Source organism: Chlorocebus sabaeus, chromosome 10, assembly GCF_047675955.1.
Source record: "Chlorocebus sabaeus isolate Y175 chromosome 10, mChlSab1.0.hap1, whole genome shotgun sequence".
Lineage (NCBI taxonomy): Eukaryota > Metazoa > Chordata > Mammalia > Primates > Cercopithecidae > Chlorocebus > Chlorocebus sabaeus.
This window is the reverse complement of record NC_132913.1, coordinates 105,784,090-105,791,447: the sequence shown is the minus strand read 5'-3', so window position 1 is coordinate 105,791,447 and position 7,358 is coordinate 105,784,090. Positions and strand designations below refer to the sequence as shown.

Below are 7,358 nucleotides of genomic sequence, written 5' to 3'. Positions count from 1 at the left end.
CCCGCCCCCTCACCACCTCCAGCGCGGCGAGAACCCCGAAGGCCACCGGCTTGGGGGGCGGCCTGGCTCCTCCCCCGGCTGGCGGCCAGGAGGCGGGGCCACAGCGGGTCGCGAGCCTGCGCTGATCGGGGTCCCCAGTCGCCTGAACCCTGGGAGGGGGTCGGAGCTCGTAGTTCGCCCCGCCCGCCTCCCCGTCCAGGGCACTGCTACAGTTTCTCAGCTGGCAGAAACCTGAGAGATCATCTGGGTCAGCTGCCATTCATGGTTTTATTCATTCGCCGAATTACTTTTCTAGCTTCTCCTATGTACTTGGCACTCTGCCAGACTCTGAGGAGGATGCAAGGGTCAAAGGCACAGCGTCTGCATTCCTGGAGCCCACAGTCCGGAATCCAGTGAGGAGACGAACCAAATAAGCAAGCAAACAAAATTTTATCTGTTTATGCACATACATACATATGCGCGTGATAAATTGTGAAAGGAAGTCAAGGAGGGGGCAATGATATGGAGCACAGAGAGGGCCAGCTTAGATGGGGAGGGCCTCCCCGGCAGATGACATTTAAGTCCTGCCCTGAAGGATAGGAAGAGGCCACACAAGCTCTGGGGGAGCAACATGACCTAGGATATGTAGCCATGGGTGGCACAGGGGGGCCTAGGGCTGGGGCATTCCCACTCCCAAACCCAGGGCGATTTCCACATCACCGTGCCCAGCTCCCTCACTGCTGCCCTCCTGATGGATTCTAGAAGTTGTTAAGGTCCCTGGAATGCAAGTAGGTGTGAGGGCATGCGTGGTGGTGGTGAAATCTACAAATTTAGGCACAGGAGCCAGGGCTGGGCTCGTTTTGGCTCCAGCTCTAGCTCTGTCCCAGGACAGGAAGGGAAGGAAATGCTCTAAAGAGTCAAGCTCAGCCAGGCTCGGTGGCTCACGCCTGTAATCCCAGCACTTTGGGAGGCCAAGGGTGGGGGTGCGGATCACCTGAGGTCGGGAGTTCGAGACCAGCTTGACCAACATGGAGAAACCCCGTCTTTACTAAAAATACAAAATTACCTGGGCATGGTGGTGCTTGCCTGTAATCCTAGCTACTCGGGAGGCTGAGGCAGGAGAATCGCTTGAACCCAGGAGGCAGAAGTTGCAGTGAGTCGAGATCGTGACATGGCACTCTAGCCTGGGCAACAAGAGCAAGACTCTGGCTCAAAAAAAAATAAAAATAAAAAAAAAGAGTCAAGGTCGGCCGGGAGTGGTGGCTCACGCCTTTAATGCCAGCACTTTGGGAGGCTGAGGCAGGCGTTTCGCTAGGTCAGGAGATTGAGACCATCCTGGCTAACACGGTGAAACCCTGTCTCTACTAAAAATACAAAAAATTAGCCTGGCATGGTGGCGGGCGCCTGTAGTCCCAGCTACTTGGGAGGCTGAGGCAGGAGAATCGCTTGAACCTGGGAGGCGGAGGTTGCAGTAAGCCAAGATAGTGCCACTGCACTCCAGCCTAGGTGACGGGGCGAGACCCGGCTCAAAAACAAACAAACAAACAAAACAAGTCAAGCTTACCTCTGATGCTGCTGGGAGGTGCTTGGAGGGAGATTGGTGAGGAATATGTTAAATTATCTTCAAAGTGAATTGTAATTCCAACACCTGAATCTAGGTTTAATCCAGAAAACCCAGTCAGACATGGAGTTTCTCCTAAGTGGGTACATCTTGAGGGACAGAGCCTACGGCCTGCTCCCTCCCTGTCTCCTTGCCTGTAATTAGGCTGCTTCTCAGTGCCTGGCATATAAAGGGCTGGTACCGCAGAGGAGGCAGAGGAGAGAGAAAACTGATAAGCCAATTTGCAGATGGCCCTTGTAAGATGCAGGAGTTTGCGTCACCAAGTCTGTGTCTGTACATGCAAAGTGAAGGATCATGGGGCATCATCAAACGTGATTGTGCACACACCTTTCTGCAGGTAAGGCTGTGCCAAGTAAGGCTGTGCCAGGTATTCTGTCGAGAAATTAAAATGCAGTCCTGTAATCTGAAACAGGAAATGCATGCTCAAGCATGAGCTTGCAGAGAACAGAGAGATGACCAAATTCTAAATCTCAAGCCACACAATTAACAAGATTATAGACAATAAATCCAAGATACGTTTGATGAAGTATATGGAGTCAAGGCGGGACTGGGATAAGGAGTGAGGGTGTGTGTTTTAGGGGACTCATGCAGGCCCAGGGAGCCATAACCCCACCATTAGACTGTTCTGGAAGACTTCCAATGTCTGCTGCAAGTTGGCTTTAGTTTCACCTCCTCTGCCATAAGAATCTTCTATCCCATCCAGGCTAATGCCTTATTATTACCCCTCTCCTGCACTTTATACCCTAGAATACCTAACTACTTGTAGTTGCCTGGACCTACCATATTGTTTCACACCCCCATGCCTTTGCACATGCCGTGCCTTCTGCGTGGAGTGCCATTTATCCTTTGTTCCCCAAAGACTCGGATTGGGTGTGGTCTCTCCAAGAAATCTCTTCTTGAACCCTCCTAGCTCCTTCATGGGCTTAAGCATGTCCCCTTTTGTGCCAACTCTGGGTCATATTCATACATTTTTAAAAAAATAGAGACAGGGTCTCACTCTGTCACTCAGGCTGGAGTGCAGTGGCACGATCATAGCTCACTGCAGCCTCAAACTCCAGGGCTCAAACAATCCTACCGCTTCAGCCTCCTGGGTAGTTGGAACACCAGGCATGAGCCAGGGGCACTGGCCTGTATATTTTCAAATAACTAGAAGAGCAGACTTTGAATGTTCCCAGCACAAAGAAATGATCAATGTTTGGGGTGATGGATATGCTAATTACCTTGATTTGATCATTATGCATTATATACATGTATCAAACTATCACACTGTGCTCCATAAATACGTACAACTATTATGCGTCAATTAAAAATAGTAATAAAAGCAAAAAAGAGTAGGGCCAAGGATTTAATTTATTACTTTCCAGTGTCTGGCATGGTGCCAGGTACATATTAAATACTCACAAACGTTCTTTGAAAATGTAAAACTCCTAACCATATCCCACAAAGCCTCTGCTTGATAGGGCCCAGCCTGTCTCTTCAACCTCCTCAGATGCCTTTCCCTTGTCACCACGGACCAGTCACACTTCCTCAAATGTGCCACTGTCATTCCCACCTCAGGGCCTTTGCCCATGCTCCCTCCCCTTAGAACACTCCTTCCCCAGTTCTCTGAATTGGAGGCAGCTTCTTAGCTGTTGGGTGTCAGCACAAACGCCAACCCCTCCATGTGGAAATAACTGTATCTTGAGCTGAGTGCTGGCTACATGGCCTATGACAGTGGCTTTCAACAGGGGCGATTTTGCCTCCCAGAAGATATATGGCAATGTCTGGGAACATTTTTGATGGTCACAACTGAGTGGGGAGGAGTGTTACTGACATTTAGTGGGTAGAGGCCAGGGATGCTGCTAAACATCCTATAATATACAAGATAGGGCCAGGCACGATAGCTCACGCCTGTAATCCCAGTACTTTGGGAGGCCGAGGTGGGCGGATCACAAGGTCAGGAGTTCGAGACCAGCCTGACCAACATAGTGAAACCCTGTCTCTACTAAAAATACAAAAATGAGCCAGGTGTGGGCAGGTTCCTGTAATCGCAGATACTCAGGAGGCTGAGGCAGGAGAACCGCTTGAACCTAGGAGGCAGAGGTTGCAGTGAGCCAAGATCATGTCACTGTACTCCAGCCTGGATGACAGAATGAGATTCCGACTCAAAAAAAAAAAAAAAAACAAGACAGTCCCCAGGACAAATGGCCCCAATGTCTGCAGTACAGAGGTTGAGAAACTCTGACATACACAAATTGAAAAAGTCACCAAGTTGTACATTAAAGATTTGTGCACGGCTGGGCACAGTGGCTCACGCCTGTAATCCCAACACTTTGGAAGGCTGAGGAGGGCAGATGACAAGGTCAGGAGTTTGAAACTAGCCTGACCAACATAGTGAAACCCCGTCTCTACTGAAAATACAAAAATTAGCCGAGTGTGGTGGCACATGCCTGTTGTCTCAGCTACTCGGGAGGCTGAGGCAGAAGAGTCATTTGAACCCGGGAGGTGGAGGTTGCAGTGAACCAAGATCGCACCATTGCACTCCAGCCTGGGTGACAGAGCGAGACTCTGTCTCAAAAAAAAAAAAAAAAAAAATCTGTGCACTTTACCATGTATAAGTTATACATCAAGTTAATCAAATGAAAGAAAAAATGTTACCCCCTCTCTGAGGCCTTTGCTAACCACCTCCTCACCCTCTACTCTATTACTAATATTACTGTGCTTACCTCCTTCACTTTCATAGCACTTTTCACAATGTGATGTTATTTTGTGGATCTGTTCTGTTACTCCCACTGGAATGTTAGCCCCATGAAGCCCCATGGAGGGACCTGTGTTGGCATCACTGTATTCCCAGTGGTGTGAATAATACCTGGCCCAGAGCAGGTGTTCAGTTAAGTATCTGCTGAATGAATGAGTGAATGATAGAAACAAGGCATGGATGAATGACAATTCATGTTTTGCCACCAAGCACTGTGACTGTCAGGAGACTGGAGCCCTCTTGTTCTGACTAGTGTGCTCAGGGCCCACAGGAGAGCTGTACAGAAGCCAAACCCCACTCAGAAGGGTGGATCATGTAAAGGAGTCAGAACAAGCCCGGTGGTGGCAGGCTCTTCATAATATTAGAGGAAGCTGCAGGAGAGCCACGGCTGAAGAACCCATGCACTCCAGGGCTTGGGCTGTGACCCCTCCCCTGAGCAGCTTGGGGGACACTGCCGAGGCTAAAGTTTGCCTCTGCCACTCTCTTAGGAGAGACACCTTCATAACCCGAGTCGGGTGCCTGGCAGTCATGCAGGTCTGGCCTGTGATGTGGGTTCCTGGGTTGGGGTGGGGGTTCTTATTCTCCTCCTTGTTCCACCTGTCATCCGGGGCTGCCTGTCCCTGGTGTCTGAATCTTGCCTTCCCTACTGGCCTGGGAAGTTCCCTTAGAATGGACAGCCTGCCTCCATCTTTGCACCGTGGCTCAAGCTTGATGACTGGTGCTTGGCTGGCATTCAGGAAATCACTGATGATGATGATGATGATGATGACAACGACGACGGTGATGATGACGAAACAATCATGAAGATGCTGAGATGGTTGGAGCTGCTTAAATGTTAGAGAAAATAGACGTCTTGTTGGACCTGGGTGGAGAAATTAGTTCAGTTTAGAAAAGTGAACCCAAAGCAGAAGTGGTGACTGGGATAATCTGGCCTCTCTGCTTAGCCCAGTCCATTCCCTCATCTGTTATCCCCAACCAAAGCTCAGTTTCCCTTGTGTACCATTTTCTCATGGACTCCCCTCTGAACCATTCTGCTGTACTCTGCGGAACTCTGGTTTGTTGGGAAACAAATCCTCCCCCAACGTCCTCTGCCTTCTCACAGAGCTCCTAGCCTGTCTGGACTGAATATGATCCCTGTCTTCTATTCCCTCCCTTCTCTCTAACTGCCCTGCCTTCTGCAGTGGAAACCTTTAGTCTCACATTGTCACCAGGTTGGAAAGGGATGCACTAGTAATAGTCCAGGCCAAGACCATTGCTCTCCCTGACTCATGTACAAACTTATTTCCACCCCTCCTCATCAGTCCCATACACTGATCCCGCCCAGGCTCTCTAAGGATTTCAACACCTGTTTTTAGTTTTCCTGCCTAATTCCTGCCATCAGGTAATTCCAACAAGCATGGCTCACTCAACATCATAGCGCGGCAGTTTTCAAGTGTTAGGGAGCCTAAGAACCACTAAGGGAGCTCGTCAAAGTACAGAATGCTGGGTCCCTCCCCCAGAGATTCCGACTTAGTAGGTTTGGCTGGGGCCCAAGAGTGTGCATTTCGCATGGGTGATTCTGAACTCTGCCTTGACCTCAGTTCCTGACTTCAATTCCAATGCCTTCAACATAATTCAGCAGCTTGCTCACATGGCCACACCCTGCACTCACCTGGAACTTCTCTGCCTCTGAGAACCTAAATTCCAATGTCCTTTTCCCCCGATCCCCTCTCATCCCCAGTACACATGGGCCTCCAGTTCCAGCCCCTCAGGCAGTTTGTTTTCTTCCAGCCCTTCAGCTCCTCTTGCACCCATATTTGAACTTAGGCTCAATCCCTTGAACTACTTACCACCTGTCAGCTTCCTGACCCTCTGACCCCCTTGCCCCCCCAGCCTTAGCCTACCAACCTTCAGACCTACCTGAACCAACCTGACAGTCTCCTACCTCACGGACAGGGCTGAAGAAAGCTGCTGTACCACATGGCTCAGGGCTGCTATGGTTCAGGCCATCCCAAGCCCCTGACACCAATGCTTGGCAGTTCTATTTTGCTGAGGCCGCATCTCATCTGCAGTTGTTATTCCAAACCTCAAGCCCCAGCGTCATTTCCTTTACTTTCAGCAAATATCCTTCTTAGAGAAAACAATTTCTGTGACTACCTACCCCTCTACAAATTTTGCAATTTTCCTCAGCCTAAGAGCAAATTCCAGTATCTCCTTGCCTTAAAAACTTCCCGGCCGGGCACAGTGGCTCACGCCTGTAATCCCAGCACTTTGGGAGGCCAAGGCAGGCGGATTGCCTGAGCTTAGGAGTTCGAAACCAGCCTGGGCAACAAGGTGAAACCCTGTCTCTACTAAAAATACAAAAAATTAGCTGGGTGTGGTGGCGGGCACCTGTAATCCCAGCTACTCGGGAAGCTGAGGCAGGAGAATCGCTTGAACCTGGGAGGCGGAGGTTGCAGTGAGCCGAGATTGTGCCACTGCACTCCAGCCTGGGTGACAGAGCGAGACTCTGTCTCAAAAAAAAAAAAAAAAAAAAAGAAAAGAAAAAGAAAAAAAACAAGAAAAAAACTTCCCTTGACCTTGTACCATTTTCTAGACTCCGTTCTGCCTTTATCTCAACACAATCCAGTTTCCTGAAAGGCTGTCTCCAAAGGTGTGGTAGACGGCATTTCAGTTTTGAGTTCTTCATCTCTTGCTATAAATACACCGTTCACCCCGTGACTGTGCACCACTTCAATGGAGGCGAGGTATATTTTCCCACGCCACTGATGTTGCTGGTCTAAGGGAGATGAAAGGCACGTGGAGCCACCTGGATCCCACTCACAGCTTGGAAGTCAACCCAGCCCAGCAGAGCCCAAGCTAGATCAGCTGAAGCTCAGCCTGCCCACAGATGCATGAGCAAGATACATGCTTATGGTTGTAGGCTTCTCAGTTTTGAATTGGCTTCTTATGCAGCATTAGTGCAATAATAGTTAACAGTGACAGAGGGAAACAGAATATTAATGATGCTGGAAAGACATGATGGATGAGTGATTAACTATT

The 7,358-nt window shown here is 49.5% G+C and overlaps 1 long non-coding RNA gene across 1 annotated transcript; it reads right to left on the bottom strand.

Moving 5' to 3' along the window:
* Positions 1-250: 250 nt before the first annotated feature.
* Positions 251-6,296, bottom strand: LOC140712607 (uncharacterized). The gene is made up of 3 exons (XR_012094319.1): positions 1,544-6,296; positions 1,046-1,184; positions 251-368 (listed from the first exon to the last, which is right to left on the bottom strand). It is a non-coding gene; the product is annotated as an uncharacterized lncRNA (long non-coding RNA).
* Positions 6,297-7,358: the final 1,062 nt, after the last annotated feature.